Source organism: Pongo pygmaeus, chromosome 4 (genome assembly GCF_028885625.2).
Source record: "Pongo pygmaeus isolate AG05252 chromosome 4, NHGRI_mPonPyg2-v2.0_pri, whole genome shotgun sequence".
Taxonomy (NCBI): Eukaryota; Metazoa; Chordata; class Mammalia; order Primates; family Hominidae; genus Pongo; species Pongo pygmaeus.
In genome coordinates, this window is record NC_072377.2 from 36,506,911 (window position 1) to 36,525,939 (window position 19,029).

Below are 19,029 nucleotides of genomic sequence, written 5' to 3' on the forward strand. Positions count from 1 at the left end.
TCAGTCTAGATTGGAAATATCCCTTCGTCTCCTAAAAGCTGGGGTATATTATTTTTGCAGCATCAGTCAGAGGATGCAAAATGACAGCAATTTCAGTATTCAGAGTTTTTTCTCTTCCTCATATTTAGCTCAAATAGACCCTTCATCTTTTGGTTCCCATTTCCCCAAAAGTGTGAAACCCAGAGAAGATGCTTGAGGCCAAGGACTGTATTTTTATCCGTCTTTGTTTCTCCAGCACCTAATACAGTCTCTGACATGCTACAGACATTCAGGAAGTGAATGAATGACGTGTGCTTGGAATGTGAAGGTGCTACTGACCCACCATTGACATAATCAGAAACATTTTTTCTAGAAGTGCAGATGATTTTCAGTAAGCCACCATGTCATCCTTTCACTTGCTTTGTTTTTAACTGCTTTCCTGCAGCTAGATGTACTGACACCTCCCCACTGTGGTCTCAGGGTTACCCTAACCCCACTAAGTCTTGAGTAGGTCATGTTGGAGGCAGGAAGTTTAATCAGTGGCTTAAGTCTCCACCACCTACAGGGGCTTAAGAAAGGATAAAGTCTCCAAAGCAGGATTCTGGGTGATGAGCTATGCCTTCTGGGTTCACTTCAACCCTTCAGAGTCTCCAAATACATCTAATCCTCATGACAATTGTGTAAGGTAGGTATGTGTGCCTATTAGGATTAGGTTTGCTTGTGTAAAACAAAAACCCAATACAATAGATTCACCAAAGAAGAGTTTATCTTTCTCACATGACAGGAGGCTGCAAGAGCATTCAGGGCTGTCTTGTGACTTCTCCAGTGACATCGGGGTCTTTGGCTTCTTTTAGCTTTCAGCTCCCCCAGGCTGAGCCTGTGGCTTGGGGCTTCCTGCTCATTAGATGGCTGTTTTTTCTTTCAGTATCCTGTATGCACAAAAACGGGGGGAAAGGATAAAGGGGAAAAGCAAATGCCAACTGAATTGACCCCTTTAACACATTTTCCTGCAGCCCTTTGCAGGAATGTCTGCTTATCTTACTAAACATACCTGGGACTCTGGGGATGTAAGTGTTTTTAATCAGTTAGACTGTTTCTAAAATAAAATTGGGTTCTTTTCATAAGGATAACAGGGAGGTGAGACTGGCATCTAACAGTGTCTTGTCACAGTATGGCAGCATTTAGTGCTCTAGGAAAGAGCCCTGGGAGCCCATGATTTTAGGGTCATGGTGATTCCCCCCACCTCTGGGTGACCAAGTCTACAGTACCAGTCTTCTGTCATGTTTCCCCTCCCCTCACACACCCTCCCTCATATGTGTCTCCCTCCTGAACTAGAACCCTACCCTGAACCACAGCCACTCCCCAAAGTTCCTCTTCTGCTCCTACCTCAGCCTCTCTCACCACCACATCAGGGTTCTATTGCCTTTGGACCAGATCCCGGTACTGGTCAGTGTGCTGCCTGGTCTCTGCCTGAATCAGTGTGTGGCATCCTTGCCTGTGGCCCTCTGGCTCCCAGCTGCACCTCCTTGAATGTGAGACTGTCCAGTTCATGTCTGAACTTGTCCAGAGGATGACCAAAGGCCTGTTTCTACAGTCAGGTTGGTTTCAGTACCCAAGAGTCAAGAAAAGAGATCTAATGTCTTGTGGTAACAAAGTTCCAGAATGTCTTGCATTTGGCTCTCTTGGGGCTGGATGTACCATACTTGGAGCTGAAGTGAGGTAGCTTTCATCCCCCTCTCACATCACTTGACTGCTGAAGTGGCATCCAAGATGTTCAGGAGGTAGGATTTCAGGGGACCAGAAGGCATGTCATTCTCATCTAGGCTGACTGTTGTGTTTTATTCATGAGAAAAGGAGGTCTAGAAAGGTGGGATTAATTTCTCTAAAGGAAGCAGAGCTGCACCCACACATATGGGATCTCAGCCATGCAGCCCATAGGAGGTATGTCGGGGTGAGCTAGGTGTCTGAGACACTGCTGGGATTCTTCCCAGAGCCCTCTCCCAGCCTCCTTCACTACCAAGAAGGCAGAGGGAAGAGTGTGAGGGTTGCTACCGAGAGGATTTCCATATTCCTAACAAGGAGAGCATTTTGGTGGAGAGTTGAGAAGACAGAACCTCAGGTGAGTCTGGTGCTACGTGACTGAATAGAGAGAAATCCAGACATTAATGGTTCCAGGGCACAAATAGGAGGTCCAGGGCAATGTGGAAATTGTTTGAGGTGCTCACGGTTGCATAACAGAGAGAACAGTAATGGCTGGTAACATCCATTGAGCACCTACTGTGGGCCAGACGCTCTTACTAGAGCTTTACCTGAATCAACTGACTACTCATAGCAGCCCTGTGAGTTCGGTACTGAAGGCCCACAATGCTATATCCAAAATCCTTGAGACCAAATGTGTCTCCAATACTGAATTGTTCATATCATAGAAAAACAATATGGTGCCTACATGGTGTATTATGTAATGATTCCCAGAGAGGTCTGGGGCAGCACTTAGTAAACAAGCGCATGGACATTTCTGCAGCCAGTGGGCTAGACAAAGCCCACCAAAACCTTCACATTGAATGTGACACCAATTAAGTTTGGGTATGCCACTTATGAAAAAGCTTTTGGTTTTCTGGGCTTTGGGGATTTCAGAGCTTTCAATCTACATCCTTATCCTGATTTTCCAAAGAAGAAAACTGGCAGTGTGGCACCAGCATCTGTGCTGTTAACTATTTTGTTCTGCTGCCTGATGACAATGCACATGTATCATATCCTAGACATCCCATGTCGCTGTAATATATGTGGCCTCATCCAGTCCTCGAGGAAAGACTAAGGACGGGGGAGCAAACTCTGGTACATCTCTTTAACAAATGGTGAAATCGAGGCTCACAAGAGTGTTATCTTGTTCAAGGGCACACAGTGGATGGATAGAGGCACAATCCAAAGCAAAGTGCAGGTCTACAGGCTCCTGGCTCCCCTGACTACCTGACTCCTGTGCTATTGGGTATATTCCTTAGGAATTATTTGAAGGAAGAGTAATAGGAAGAGAAATGTTATTATAATATTTGTGGCACTTGGAAGAATAGGTTCGCAGTGGTGGCAGAATCAGAAACATGGAAACCGATGTTAACTTTCTGAATAAATTGTAGAAGAGGAGAATGTGGTGTCTTCTTATCATCCCCAAAGGAAACAAAAGGTTCTAACCAGTCGAGCAAGAGACGTGACAGCATCTGCAGCATTTGTTCTCTGAGACCACGATGATCTCTCTCACAATTGGGGTTATCTGAGGTCTCCTGCCTATCTCCAAGGGTGGCTGAAGAAGCAAACAAGCAACCAAACATTGTCCTGATGACTGAAAGGTGAGGGGCAGGAAGCCTCTGCTATTGTGTCCCAGGGAACTTAGACTAAATGTCAGAAAGCCTCAGCCTCAGAGAGTCTTGAGAAGAGTTGTCTGTGCTATTCAGAAAGATGTCAGAGGAGAGAGCTGCAGCCTCCCGGTCTCCCTGAGACCCCAGAGCAGTCAACCTCCAGAGGGAATAGGTGAGGGATGCAGAGGATGCTGGTTCTATTTTTATGCTCAGAACACATGTAGCCCTAGTGTGGACAGGAGAACAGGCAGTGGTTGGAACAGTGTGGGAGTCAGGTGGCCCTGGGTGATCCTGGGAAGGATGGAGGCAGGAAGGACCTGGGAAGAACTTCAGGACTCTTCCATCTCTCACATCACCCATCGCAGTTCTCGCATTCCAGCAGGAATCTGCAGATGTTTCCTCTTCTGGCTTATAGTTATAGTTTTTCTTCAATGCCCAACTGGCAGCTACCTACATGGTATTACTTAAGGGCACCAAAAAGTCCTTTTGGTATCTCACAAATATCTCATCATTAGAGGGACTCCTTTGTACTGATGAATTCTGCAAAAGACATGCAAGGATTTTGTGAAAGAAATGCCTTAAACATGCCACCCATCTATCCAGAATGGTCTCTCCTGGCTTTTCCATCTGTTAAATTTCTATTCATCTTTCAAGACCTTCCCCAGACCTGTGGCTCTTTCCTGAATGCCCCCAATAGTTTTCCTATATCCACCTCTATTAGAACTGCTGCCACTCTGTAATATTGTTCTGTTTACAGATTGGTCTTACCCACTGGATAGGGGCTATAATAATACAACTCACAAGGACTAAATTGGGCGATATATGTAAAGTGCTTAGCACAGAGTAGACATCAAGCAAATAACAATTATCTTCTCTAGCCTTCTGTCAATTATTCAATTGAACTGTTTCTAATATTCACTGCTTTCCTTCCTGCTTCCCCAGCACCATCCTAATCCATTCCTCTATTACTTGAAGAGCATCCTAACTGCCCTCTGTGCCTTTAATATCTTTCTTTTAACTTTTATGTTTCTTACCGGCTGCTGGCTAATGAATTCCCCTAAGATATTTCTGTCTTTATATTCTTCCGCTATTCAAGGACTGCAGTGGCTCCCAGTGTTCCACTGAATTAGCTCCAAACTCCCAGCAGCATGTCCAGCAGTCCGTTTGCTCCCCACAGACCAAAGCCCTTACCAATGCTTTCCAGATGACCCAGTCTCCACGCACCAAATGTGCTGTGTTAATGACTTGCTCCAGGACCTCTGTTCTCACCTTCTAACCCACAATGTGCTCCTTACTCCACACAATCTTCCAAATCCCTCCTTCCAGATGTAGCTTACGTTGGATATGCTCCATGAATCAATTACATACTTTAAGTAGTCAATTAATAATCATACATTGAGTAGTGCAGCAGGGGAAAGTATAAAGGAGACCCTCTGAGCTCTCAGGAGCTGAAGTCCACATGGAGGCTCACTGCATACTCACATCCAGTATCATTAACTTCTCAAGATAAATGCCAAGTGTAACCTACGTTTGGCTGGCCCTCTCCTTGACCTGATACCTTAAGACTGCAGTTTCCTGGAAAGTTTCCCCTAAGCATTTCTGAAAGTTGAAAAAGGTGTCTCATGTGAGGTCATCAAGAAATCCTTGCAGTTTGTCTATCAGTTAGGCATGCTTTTGGCCCTAAGTAATAGAGCATCTGATGGTGTCTCCAGCAACGAAAATATTAAATGTCTCACAATGGGAGAAATCTGGAGGCAAGCAGATGCAAAGCTTAGTGTGGATTTGAGAATGACTGATAAATGGCAGTGTTGACTAAACTGGGGCTATGAGGTTATAGGTCTTTAAATTCTCCCTGACTACTGAAAAGATATGTTCCGGAGGCAGGCATGTACATAGGGGAGAAGATGGGAAATAAGGAATCCAGTGACCTGGTTGCAGATAAGAAAGAATATGAGCACTGATCTTTTGGGGAATAAGTAAACTAAATCGGTACTTAAAAAAAAGAATGTCTACTATGCTTGACAGTCTACCACATTGGTAGTCAATTGAAAACAACAAACAAGTAAAGGGGAGTACGGGCACTTTTATTGCACTATACTTTCCTATCTTCTTTTTCTTCCTAGACTCCTAATATCTGTGTAGATATTTAAAAACTCAAAGTTATGTGGTCAATAATCAGAGCTTTAAAGAATCAATGTCCACACATTGTGGACATTGTGTGGCTGCTGGTTAGATTGTCAGTCACATTGTTGATGGCCTACCCAGCAGTCATTCCCTTCTTTTTTCTCCTTAATAGAACTCCAGTGTTCTTTAGGTCTGAAGCCAGCCCTGTGCAGCTGTGTATCTGAGAAAGATTGAGCCTCCCTAGATGAATCCTGACAACGTCTTTAAGGACCCAGGCTCTTTTTAACCTTTGGCTTCACCATTTTGGCTTCTTGGCCTTTCATCCTCCTGCTTGTACTTCACAGCCTCTAGACAGCTGTCATCACTGAAGGCATCAGGAGTGATTGAAAGGTATGAAGCAAGTGGAAGTGTCAAAAGGCTTTCTCTCCTCAATGCTTCATCTTTTTCTTGAGAAAGGGAAGTTGCCAATACCCAACCATCATGTTAGAATTCCCTCCTCCAAGTATAGTTGGACCCTACTGGGCATTTTTTTTTTTTTTTTTTTGAGACAGGGTCTCATTCTGTCACTCAGGATGGAGTGCAGTGGCTTGAACATGGCTCACTGCAGCCTTGATCTCCCAGGCTCAAGTGATCTTCCCACCTCGGCCTCCCAAGTAGCTGGGACCACAGGCACACACCACCATGCTCACCTAATTTTTAAAAATTTTTTTTATAGACAGAGTCTTGCTAGGCTGCCTAGGCTGGTTGAAATCCTGAGCTCAAGCAATCCACTGACCTCAGCCTCCCCAAATGTTGGAATTACAGGCATGAGCCACGGTGCTTGGCCTGGACACTCTACCTTCTTTCAGGCACAATCATCCCTTATGGTAGTGTTGCCAGGTTTACAAATAAAAATACAGAACACTCAGTTAAATGTGAATTTCAGAGAAACAACAAATAATTTTTAGTATAACTATGCCCAAATGTCGTATGAGATATACTAAGAAGTTATTTGCTGTTTCTCTGAATTCACATTTAAGTGGGCATTGTGTATTTATCTGGCAACCTTTTCTATGGGCACTGCCACAACTTCCTCCAGGGACCACTGTCTCCCCAAGGAACTTCCCCCACAGGTGGCCTGGAGACCTCAAAATGCCACAGCACCAGGATGTTCAATGAGAAGGTTGCCCTGAACACCTCTCTTCCCCTTTTGTTTTACTATGTTCATGTAATCCCAAAGAAAGGTCACTTGTGCCTCACTGTCTTAATACCTGTTCAATGAAACATCTTTTTATTTAGCTTTTAGCCACTCCTCTTTGAGACTCAGCCCTGAGTTCTGGGGGTGGAGCTGAGCCAGAATAAAAATGCAAATGCAGACATGATGCCATTCCCAGTTTTGCCTTTGCCCTCTGGAACCAAGGTTTAGCCAAACTTGTCTGTCTGCCTCGACTCTGACCTTTATCAGGGCACTCCATCCCTGCTCTCTTAAGCAGCATGTTTTTAGTTCATGCAAACAGACCTACCCAGCTGTCTACACAGGCATGTCAGAATCTTCCAAGTAGGTGCGTCTTAGTCTCAGAAGAGATGCATGCATTGTGTGCTCTTCAGAGGAGGGACAAAAAGCCTTCACTTCTTGAGGCAGTCTTCATGGAAATTAGGATTTGGCTTGTCCTCAAAAGGAAGGGGAGGGACAAGTCAAAAAGCAAGAAGAGGATGTGGCTGGCAAACAGGACTAAGTGTGTTTTCAGGAGATTGAGGAGACCAAGACTCAAGCCGGGATTGCCTGCTATAAAGTTGGGAAATAAGATTGAGTAAATTCTGGGCCAGATTATGGAAGACACTGCAAGTAAGAAATGACAGTATGTTTGATTTAATAGGAAAGAGAGCCCAGTTAAATGTGAATAGAAAGAAATATTTCAGATGATATGATGTAGGCTTGTTTTTACACTTCCCCTCATTATTCCCCAGTGTAAAAGTAGATCCCTTAAAGACAAACACAGTACCCTCTGTTGAAGTTATGCCCTCTTCTGCCAGTTAGGAAATCTGAGCCTTTAAAAGAATTTACTATTTCTAGCTAAAGTCTTTAGTTCCTGGACTAAACAGTAAGATCACCTAGTATTGGAGAAAAAACCTATTTTATTCTTCGATATTAAAATTAACATCAACTTTAACTCAAGCACAAGGATGTTCCAGAGCAACTTTGATCCTTACTAATTCTCTGACAGCCACTTCCTTCCTCCTGGGCCCAGGCCTGTTTACTGGGGATCTTCTGGGTGTGTGTAGTTTCCTCCCCATTTCCCACCCACCGATAAACACAGTGCCGGCCTTCAACCACTTAACTCCTGCAACATACGCAGGATTTTCTTGCCCAACGAATTGAGTGCACCCTGTTTTCTAGTTACACTGTTCTGAGAATAGTACAATTGATCTCCCCCAAAGTAAATCCCCTCCCCTTTATGTACCTTGTCTCTCAAAGGCCCCTTCCCTATCCAGGGGTCTGGTGACCTCTATCCCTAACATTCTGCTTTAAACCCTGCCCTGAAAAGGATGTGATTAACTATTTCACATAATGCCTGGAGATGCTCACATGGGGGTGGGGAGAAACCTGGAAAATTGAGATGCACAAAAAAATACAATACAGCTCTCTTCTAAGACCTTTTCTTCTCCCTTAAAAAGAAGCCCCCAAAACTCAGGAGGTGAGGGGATGAGGTAGGGTCAGGGGAGGATTCCTTGTTACTTCTGTTTCTCTTGAAATTTTTCCACTGTGACATTCACATGTTTACTAGGATGTAAATGGTCACCAAAGGTCAATATGTGATCGTTCCAGCAAAACAGGAAAGAAGTCATGTCTAACATAAGTGAATCTCACAGACAGACAAATATTGCATGTGCTCATTCATATGTGGGAGCTGAAAAAGTTGGTCTCATGGAGCTGGAAAGTAGAATGATGGTAACTGGAGGCTGGGAAGGAGTGGATTTGGGGTGGGCGTGGGGAGGTGGAGATGAGGAGAGTTTGGTAAATGCATACAATCATACAGTTGGATAGAAGGAATAAATTTTAATGTTTGATAGCGAAGTAGGGTGGCCAGAGTTCACAACAACATATCATGTATTTCAAAATAGCTGGAAGAGAGGACTTGAAATGTTCCCAACACATAGAAATGATCAATGTTCACAGTGATGGATTCCCTAAATGCCCTGACTTGACCATTACACATTCTGTACATGTAACAAAATATCACATGCAAGCCATAAATATATACAAATATTATGTATCAATAAAAAGTAAAAAAACATAAATAAATAAGTAAAGCTCAAATTAGGGGGATTTGGGCAGCAGCCATTGGAGCAGATGCTGTTTATTCAGGCCAGAGGAGGCCTTTCCCAAATGAGCAACAGGGCCAGGCACGGTGGCTCACACCTATAATCCCAGCAGTTTGGGAGGCCAGGGAGGGCAGATCACTTGAGGTCAGGAGTTGGAGACCAGCCTGGCCAACACCTAGAAACCCTATCTCTTCTAAACATAGAAAAAATTAGCCAGATATGCTGGCACACTCCTGTAATCCCAGCTACTCTGGAGGTGGAGGCATGAGAATCACTTGAACCCGGGAGGTAGAGCTTGCACTGAGCTGAGACAGTGCCACTGCACTCCAGCCTGGGCAACAGAGCAAGACCCTGTCTCAAAAAAAAAAAAAAAAAAGCTTCAGGCTTTGCTGAAGGCCAGAGTGCTCCTTGCATGGTCCTTTAGCTTCTGACCCTTCACTTCAGTCATCAGAAGGATCTTTCTAATGCAGTTATTGTTATTTTCCCACATATTTACTCAGGAACAGATAATACATATACATGGCACAGAATTCAAAATACCTCACAGGTGATTGAATAAAATGTAAGCCTACTTCCTTTTCCCACTCCCTGGTTACACTCTTCCTGGAGGTGACCTCTATTATCAGTTTCTTTCTTTCTTTTTTTTTTTTTTCTTGAGACAGAGTCTGTCTCTGTTGCCCAGGCTGGAATGCAGTGGCTCAGTCTCAGCTCACTGCAACCTCCACCTCCCAGGTTCAAGCAATTCTTCTGCCTAGCCTCCTGAGTACCTGGGACTACAGGCACGCACCATCACGCTCAGCTAATTTTTGTATTTTTAGTAGAGACAGGGTTTCACCACATTGGTCAGGCTGGTCTTGAACTCCTGACCTCATAATCCGCTTGCCTCGGCCTCCCAAAGTGCTGGGATTACAGCTGTGAGCCACCCATCAGTTTCTTAAATATCCTCCTTCCAGAGATGTCTATGCATTTTCAAAAATAGAATCAGAGTTATTTGGAAGTCTTTGATAGGCTTATTTGCTTATTTTTTTAGAGATATCACATCCATGTGGTTCAAAAATTAACAAATTTAAGAGATAACCAGTGAAAAGTCATGCACCCAACCCTGTTCCTAGCCTTCTTCCTGGTTTCCATGCTATACCACCCCTTCCCCCACCCCATCAGGTAACTTTTGCTATGTTCTTGTGAATCAGTGCAGATGTTTTAAAGGCACATGCAACCAAACACAATTCCTATCCCCACTTTAAAGCGGTTCTTTAACTTGGGACTCTATAAAGACAACAAAAAGAATTATTTGAATAAGCAAACTATGCATTAATGGAATTAACTCTATGACTTTATGAAGCAGTCAAGTTAAGCTCATATATAATTGCATATTTGTAGTTTGTTTTACATATTTACATATAATATAAATATGTATTATATGTATATATGTGTGTATTATATATAAAACAAACTACAAATAATAAAAAAATTTAACTGCCTGGGTTTCCTTCGCTTCAGAATATTGTGATCTCCTTAAAAGGGACCCTTCCAGACTATTGAAAGTACTTAAAAATTAATATTACCTGAGCCCCTACCAATCAGAACAGAAGCCCGATTAATCAGAATCGCTGCCAACAGTACATACAAGGGTACCTGGTGTACCACACAGGTGGGTCCTGCTACCCATGAGGCCTATTTGCCCCTGGAGCAGCCCGTGAGATTCTAGGACCAAGACGACTTACCACCTACGTCGGTCTATGGTTTTGCCTGCCACACGCAAGGGTGGTGTTCGTAGAGCACTGTGGCTTCTGATGGGAGGAAGGAACTCTGCTCAGAGCCCTATCGTTCTGAGGACCACCTTATGTAGGAGGTTCTTTGGTTTCCCCCTGGCTCCAGCATCCTGGATTTTATGTAATCATTGCATTTCCTCTCATGAATTGGCCCATATAACATGCTTTGTAGATTACTGCTGAGTTTACCTATTTGGGAGGCCAACCTGGAGAAGAATGTCCCAATTGCAGTCTTGGGATCAACTGTGCCCCTGGGGCATTGGCTCCTGTTCTACTTCTTGAAAGGCCTTCCCCATACAGCCCTGAATTTTGAAGTCCCACCCATCCTTTAAAATCCAATTCAAGTGTTTCCTGAAAACAGTTCAGCTCTGTCATTCGAATGTGTGTCTTCTTCTTCTTGGCCGCTTATTGCTATTTCTATCATACCATCACATTCTGCAGACAGTTGCATTCCAGCTATAATTATATTTGTTTTTCCCTGCCATAAGACTGCATATTTTGTGATCTTGGCTATTTATCTTTGTGGTCCCATGGCATAGCTTAGCAAGGTGCTCAGTACACAGTAGGATCTCAATAAATATTTTTTTAAATAGAATTGATTGTTTGGTTCAGTCCTCATTCTTAGCATAACTAGATGGCATAGGGCATAAGATGAAAGGGGAAGTGCTGAAAATTGCTTACTTGACAAGTTGGGTTTTTTTGTTTGTTTGTTTTTGCTTTTGTTGTTTAAAAGGCTTTCAATATGGACAGCATAGCAGGATGGTGAAGACCTCAGTCATCTCTGGCCTTGACACAACCTGGATCTGCACTGAAATTACTATTATCTTGGGCAAGCTATTTGACCTCTCTAAACTTCAGTTTTCTCAACTGTAAAATAAGGATGAGAATAATAATGTCTACCTTATGAACTAGTTAGCACAGTGGCTGGCAGTAAACATTCAATCATTATCATTTTTAATAGTTTTTACTAGGATAACTGTCTCTATCATACATCTCTGTTTATGCATGGCCAGAAAGCTTTGACAATAGCAGCTGAAAATAGGAGTGCTTTGAACCAAGGCTCAGACCATTTCCACTCCCAAGCTGCTATTTGCTTGGAAGGAGGGAAATTAAAAAGCCATTAATGAAACCTCAGTGAACCTTCATTTCCCAACGGGGAAGCTGGCTGAATAATTGTGAAAGTTTTGTTCAAGTCTGTTCTTTGGTTCAAAAATAAACATTCTCATTTCTAAGCTGACACCAATACTAGGAGCCATGGGGCACATTTTTAAATTTACTGTTTGCTACAATACATGAGTGTTCTTAAAATGTAATTTTAAAAAATCTGTCCAATTATCTCATTTTAGTCTCAATAACAGAATGACAGTTAAGCTTAAATATTATGAAGGAAAGTTTTCCAACATGAAGAAACTACAAGGAACACTCAAATAGCAAAGGGACATGGAAAATTTACAATTTCTAAAGCTAACGTTTTAGTTAGACTGCAAATACTGTAAAACCTTGCAAAAGTTCAGGAAGCAGAGACTTAACAACTGGAAATTGCTTATCAGTTGTGCTGGAAATTTCCACTGCTTCTTTTGCTGTGGAAGGGGCTGTACAGTGGGGAAGTACTGTCTCCACGTGTGTGTGTGTGTGTGTGTGTGTGTGTGCTGCCTCTTCAGCAACCCTTTGCAATGCTGTGTCATGTTCTGTTTTCCTTCCAGCTTCCTCTGTCTTCCAGCATTTCTTGGAGTCACCAGAGAGCCCTTGCCTGGCTTGTTTTCCGTATGATCAACGTCCTGTGGTACATGTCTCTACTCCCACTATCTGACCTATTAATACCTCTATTGCAGATGCATTATTAACACTTATTAATGAAATCGTGTTTAGAAAAGCATAATAAGATATATATTGACTTGTATCAACAAAGGAAATATTAATCCAAGTCAGTTGACAGTTTATAAAGAATGATAGTTCAAACCCTTAGGAACCCAGGATAGCACTTGAACCGAAGCCCTTTTTTAAATTATAGATGATGAAATTGAAGCACAGAGAAAAGAAGCAATGTTCCCAAGGCCACATAGCTAATTAGAAAGTCTGGCTTTAGGACTAAAAATGTATGGTCAACCACATAAAGAATAGAGTGGTGGCCGGGCGTGGGCTCACGCCTGTAATCCCAGCACTTTGGGAGGCCAAGGTAGGCAGATCACGAGGTCAAGAGGCAGAGACCATCCTGGCCAACATGGTGAAACCCCATCTCTACTAAAAATACAAAAATTAGCTGGGTATGGTGGCACACACCTGTAGTCCCAGCTACTCAGAAGGCTAAGGCAGGAGAATCACTTGAACCAGGGAGGCAGAGGTTGCAGTGAGCCAGTATTGCACCACTGCACCACAGCCTGGCGACAGAATAAGACTTCTTCTCAAAAAAAAAAAAAAAAAGAATACAGTGGTTACCTACTATAGTCATGGCCTGCAAATTAAGAAACAGCATGGTTCTTTTCCTTAGGGAGTCATGTTTGCGAAACATAAATATCAATATGGCATGTTTAAAATTCTATTTGGGAAGTAGCAACACTAAGACAAACATTGCAGGACTTAAATACCAATATAAGTGTGGACAAAAAGAATAGACACGCCTCCCTAAGTGTCTACCTTTTCTCTAGGAGCATGCAGACCAGGGGGAAGACTACAGCTAAATCACAGGTGGCTGTGGGTGTGGTTGAGAATAGGAAAATGGCGCATCCTGGAACTGCAAGGGGCCAGTTTGTCTAGGGCTAATATGAGGGCCAGTCTTGGGGAGAGCCGTGGAGTAGAAGTTTGGCTAAAGGGGAAAGAATGGAAAAGAGGCAGGAAGATACCTGCCTGACCTGCTGGGGCTGCTGTCTTGGTCTTTGGGAAATTGATTGAAGTGTCAGGAAATGTTCTGCTTTCCTCTCTGGGCAATTACTACATGAAACAACTTCTGGAGCTTTTCATGTTGCTCTGGGAACATAGTTCCCTGCGGTTGGTGGGGAGGCTACAGGCTTTCCTGGTCGGAGGTACCTCCCAGGGCCAATCTCACAAAGGCACAGCGAGGGACCTCGCTGGAAGCATGTTCAGAATCATTCTTCCAGGTTGAGGGGCGTGTCGCAGTTGGCAGGCTGGCTCTGCACAGGGATGGCCCTGGGTTAGTGCTGCAGATTCCGTCTGCCGTCAGCTTTAAGCTTTCCTTGAAATCAAGTCGGGATTATCAGCTGTGTGACAGGAAATGGCTGTGGTCTGCAATTGTAAGTGGATCTGCACATCAACCTTTTCAAAACCTTCCCAGACCTCTCCTCACCACCAAAGGAAAAGAATATTCATCCACCAGCAGCAACAGCAGCAGCAGCCCCCAGACACCTGAAATTCTCCCCCATGATAAAGTCATTTCCTGGGATTAAGATTATCTCATACTTCCAGAGGGAAAAACTGAAGCTCAGAAAGGGTAGGCAGCTCATTGAGAGAATCGGCATTTGGATCTGGATTTTCAACATGGATGCCAGTGTTTTGTTTTGTTTTGTTTTTTCTATTCATCAGCACAGCTCCTATTGCTTCAGTGTGAATTTATCAGGCCAGCTCTTGTGCGTGAGGAGAGGCAAAAAGGGGACAGACTGTGAATGGGCAGCGCAGGGACATTTAGAGGTGCAGGAGAAGCATCATTTCAGCCTAAGCTACAGCTAGCCAGAGCAAAATTAAAAATTCATTAGTGTTTGCCTCCTGCTATCCTGTTTTCCTCTGGAGGGATTGGGTTGTATCTCCCTCAGGGATATTTCTGAAGGAAGTTGGATAGCTTGGGCTATCCCAAAGTCTCTAAAAAGACTTTCCTTAGCACCAATGGCCTAATGAGGTTTTTACAAAGGCCACATTTGACCAAGAGGTGGATGAATATGGCATATACAAGATTCTTTCTGTCAGTGACAGAAACCTAAATCAAACCAAAATAAGCAAAAAATAAATGTACTGGTTCACTCAACTGGAAAGAACAGGGACCTCAAGAGTGACTGGACTCAGAAATTTAGAGGATGCTTTCAGATCTCTGTCCATTTCAATGCCCTGCTTCTGTCTGGATTGGCCTCATTCTCTCCTACTAAATACGAGCTCCTGCAGACAGCTGCAGGCCTACATTATTCCAGTTAGTAACGCTGGAGGAAGCAGAGAGCGGCCGTCTTCCAGTGTCATACTGAAAATTTCAGGGGAGGGCTCTGAGTAGTTCTGTTTTAGTCAGATATCCAGCCTCTGAACCAAGCACAGCAGCAAGTTTCATGAAATACTCAAATTGGCCAGACTGGGATGTGTATTTGCTTATGTGGATGCGGGTAGTCAAGTTCCCAGCAGAAAATAGATGGCTCGCTCAGACTAAGGAACTTCAAAATCGTTCAATGACAGGACCACTCACAAAGGTCTGCCAGCATCCAAGGAAGCCAGCCAACGGAGTGCAGAATCTCAAGGCTGGAAAGCTCTTACCATCCTGAAGCCTGAGGGTCAAGGGGAAGGGGAAGTTCCTGGAATGAGGAGAGGTAGCCATATGGAAAGCCTCCCTGACAGACAGATGCTGTGGCCTTCAGTAGAAAAGCGCAGCCAACTGTCCCCAAGCTGGCAGAGAAATCACTAGGAGAAAAAATATCTCTACCTCCCTCTTCTTCCTTCCTCCAGTCTCCTGCCAAAGGCTTTCAATGCTCAAACCCAAAGGGAAGCCAGAGAGAATGGGACCCCTTGATGCATCCATGCCAGCCAGGAAGGTGGAGAGAGGATCTGGAAGGGCAGTTAGAATATATTCAATAGAGTACTATGATTGACATCCCCAGCATGAATACAGAATCTTGAAGAGAAGACTTACAAAGGAAAAGCAGGTTGCTCCTACCATAAAAAGGGAGAAAAGTGCTGAGTGGTTCAACATAACAAATGTCCATTACAAATTATAGGGAAGGAGCCGGTGCCCAGGGCCTGAGCATGATAATTTTACAACCAGATGAAGGCTCTGAGATCCAGAAGACATCACTTCCAGGCAGAAGTCCACAGGGCTGGAAGATCTGACTCTGTCACCAATGCTCTGCCCGTCAGAGCCCACTATAATCTCTCTCTCCTCTCAGAACCCACCCATTCACAGCAGAAGCCCTCTGGGCACTGCCATTTGTGCCACTGCATTGCTTGATCTCTGTTTTTACATAGGCCTTAATTCCTCAACTAGGTTTAAAACTGGCATCCAGCCTAGGGATTCATACCAAACAGATGTTTCATAAATTTTGTCAATAAAACACTACTGACTGTAGGCAGAGAAAAAGTGTGACTTTTTTTCAGTTCTTTGAGCTCTATGTCTCCTTTTTTTTTACTCTCATTAAATAAGTAATGCAAGATAGAGGATAAAATGGGTCTGGTTTGGGGGCTGGTGAAATGGTGCAATTAAAAATTTTTAAAGGCCAGGCACGGTGGCTCATGCATGTAATCCTAGCACTTTGGGGGGCTGAGGCAGGTGGATCACCTGAGGTCAGGAGTTCGAGACCAGCCTGGCCAACATGGCAAAACCCTGTCTCTACTAAAAATACAAAAACTAGCCGAGCATGGTGACACATGCCTGTAGTTCCAGCTACTTGGGAAGCTGAGGCAGGAGAATTGCTTGAACCTGGGAGGCGGAGGTTGCAGTGAGCTTAGATCATTCCAGTGCACACCAGCCTGGGTGACAGAGGGAGACTCTGTCTCAAAAAATAATAATAATGATAAAAATTAAAAAAATAAAAATCAGTTGCCTGGACATTGGGAGACCAAGGCAATGGCCCAGCCCCAGTAAACTATGTGGCTGAGGAGGCCTGTCATTCACTCTCTCTGGGTCTTGGATTCTCTTCCCTACTAATTGAGATGCTTCAGTGGCTTATCAGCTTCAGTGCTATTGATATTCTGGGCTGCATAATTCTTTCACGGGCAGGGGCTGCCTGTGCACTGTAAGGTGCTTAGCCACATTCTTGGCCTCTACCCACTAGATGCCAGCAGCAACCTCCACCTCCACGCCATCAAGTATGACAAACAGAAATGTCTCCAGAGATTGCCAAAAATGCCCTGGGGACAAAATTATACCTCCCTCTCCTCTTGAAACCCACTGGGCTATATGGCATCTGACCAGTTGAAATAAAGGCTTGGTTTCATGTTTTCGAGATTGAAAATAACAAGGACAAATACAAGGTGGAAATTTACTTTTCTCTTATATCAAAGTCAGTGATGATAAGGCAGCTCTTCTCTGCCAAGTTATTAAGGACCCAGACCTCTTTTATCTTGTTGTTTTGCCATCCACAGGGTTTTCTCTAGGCTGATCCAAATTGGTCTGCCATTGCATCCAATCAACAGGAAGGAAGGAAGGAGAGAGGGATGAGTGGGTTCATGTAATCACTCTCATCTCATTGGCCAGAATTTAGTCACATGGCCATAGCTAGCTACAAAGGAGACTGGGAAAGATAGTCTTTCTAATGGGCTGCATGATCCCAGCTTAATTCATTTAAAATCACAACTTGGACGGTTCTTTACCTACTTTTTTTTTTTTTTTTGGTTGGTTGGTGGGGGAAAATGTTTGGGAAATGGATCCTCAGCGAACTTGGGGAGGTGGTAATTCAACTCTCTCCATTCTCTTTATTTCCTTCCCTTCCTCTAACCATCAGAGCCTCCAAGGCCCAGCTGTCTGTGTCATAGATAGAATTCCAGCTGCCTGACAGATCTGTCCAAAAAGCTCAGAACTGGTTGACTTCATGCTGAGGAAAAATTCTGAAGGTCAGCTCTCAGTTTTTTAGTAGTTATAGAAAGAACTGCATTCTGCTGAGGGCTCTGGGAGTGAGCCAGAAGCCATGTTTAAAGAGGCTTGTGTGAAAAGAGAGATGTAAGAGATTTGAAGATCAAAGTGAGCCCTGAAGAGTCAGATTCTGCCCAGAATTGGATGACTTCTGATAGCAATGGTGGGAGCGTCCAGTGGCAAGGGGAGAATTGAAACTTTTTGCATCTCTTAGTGTGGCATCATTAGCTTTGCCTCTAAAATTGATCATTTATTAATGTACTTAATACATAATTTGTTTATTACATGTATTACATTAATACATAATTAGTTTATTAATAAACTAATGAATTCAATTGTTTTCTCTTCTAGATTGGAGTGTTATATATGTTAGACTGTTTCTCCTCTGCTAGCTGATAACAGCACTGCAGAGATAAGGTTTAAAATCTCTAGTACTCTGTATTTAATAGTAGAGTTTCCTCAGTATCCCCAGGAAATTGGTTCCAGGACTTTCTGTGGATACCCATATCCAAGGATGCTCAAGTCTCTGATATAAAATGGCATAGTATTTGCATACAACCTACGCACATTCTCTTGTACAGTTTAAATCATCTCTAGATTACTTATAATACCTAATACAATGTAAATACTACGTAAATAGTTGTTACATTGTATTGTTTAGAAAATAATGACAAGGAAAAAAGTCTGTCCGTGTTCAGGACAGATGCAATTTTTTCAAATATTTTTGATTCACTCTTGGGTGAATCCACAGATGTGGAAGGCCACCTGTACTTATTACATGTGTAGTTCATTATACAGTATATACAATTACCTAATTATACAACATATAATTATCCACTGCAATATATAGTTACCTATTATAATATATAATTACATAACTAATGTGTTTTTCCTGCGGATAAGCTGTAAAAGAAAAAAAAAAACGTAAACTGTAAGAAACCAAGAACACTCAATATAGAAAAAAGAGTGCTAAATTGAACTGCGCTTGATTCCTAGCTCAAGAAAGCCAGGATGGGTGAGATTGTGTTTTTCTCTGTTACACAACAAAATCGGCTTCTAAGTTAGAGTTTGTTAACTCTCAAGCATTTAATTTCATGTGTTTTCAGTAGACTATTGGCTATAATTACTATAATTTTAAAATTTTTTATTGTGACGTGTCATATGCATGCAGAAAAGTACACTAGTGTATATATATATATGAATTATCATAAGTGAAAAATATAAACAAATTACTATAAAGTGTACACTCATCTGTCCATCCACGCAGGATGAGAAATAAAACACTACCACTGCTCAAAGCCCCTTCATGCCCTTTCCCAATTACCACTCTAGTCCTTCCTCAAAAGATAAACACTGTGCTTACTTAACAGTATAATTTCATTTGGCGTATTTTTTAACTTTATATAAGTAGGATCATTTCTCCTTCTCCTTCTCCTTCTTCTTCTTCTTCTTTTTTTTCCGATACGGAATCTCGCTCTGTCACCCAGGCTGGAGTGCAGTGGCGTGATCTCGGTTCACTGCAACCTCCGGCTCCCGGGTTCAAGTGATTCCCCTGCCTCAGCTTCCTGAGTAGCTGTGACTTCAGCCTCCCACACCCCAACCACACCTGACTAATTTTTTTGTATTTTTAGTAGAGACAAAATTTCACCATGTTGGCCAGGCTGGTCTCGAACTCCTGACCTCGAGTGATCCGCCCACTTTGGCCTTCTGAGATTACAGACGTGAGCTG